This window comes from Tupaia chinensis, unplaced genomic scaffold (genome assembly GCF_000334495.1).
Source record: "Tupaia chinensis unplaced genomic scaffold, TupChi_1.0 Scaffold149964_1, whole genome shotgun sequence".
NCBI lineage: Eukaryota > Metazoa > Chordata > Mammalia > Scandentia > Tupaiidae > Tupaia > Tupaia belangeri.
In genome coordinates, this window is record NW_006209805.1 from 740453 (window position 1) to 741164 (window position 712).

Consider the following 712-nt stretch of genomic DNA (forward strand, 5'->3'; position numbering starts at 1 on the left):
GGGCGGGGCCCTCTCAAGGCCAATCCGGGAAGGCCCTTCTGTCTTGGGGAAGAGGCTGCGAGTTCGAATCCCACCCTGCTTGGAATGAGGCTGCCCTCCCCGGCTTCAGTGTCCCCTGCGCCCGTGCCCCTCTCCTGCCCTTGGAGGCTGTGAGTGCGCACCCAGGCCTTTCAGACCCCCCTTGCCCAACTCAGACCTTGGGAGTAAAGGCCCTTCCCAGGGGACTCCCCGTGCCCCTGTGTTCTGTCCCTTCATTGCCTCCCCACCAAGTGCCCTCTGCTCCGGAGCCGTACCCAGACACAGTTCCGGGACCCCCAACGTGGGGACTGGCCAGGGTGGGTGTCCGGCAGGCCCCGGGCCACTCACAGACAGCAGCACCCTTTCCAGTGGGGCCATGGGACCTGGGACCCCTCTTCTGGCTCCCTCCGAGGAGGGCTCCCAGTGGCCATTGCACTATCGGCTTCCCTCCTTACAAGAAGGGGTCCGGACTCTGCTCCCTGGGCCCACGGGAGGGCTGCTAGGCAGGTCCAGAACGAGAAGCTCTGTCCCCTCCCCAGCTGACAGCCCAGGGACCCAGCTGCCCCCTCCAGAGGCCTGCTGCACCCACCAGCGCCCCCCAGTGCTCACCATGAGACACCCCCCCTGCGCACCATGAGAGCCCCCCTGCACACCATGAGAGCCCCCCTGCTCACCATGAGAGGCCCCCCGTGCT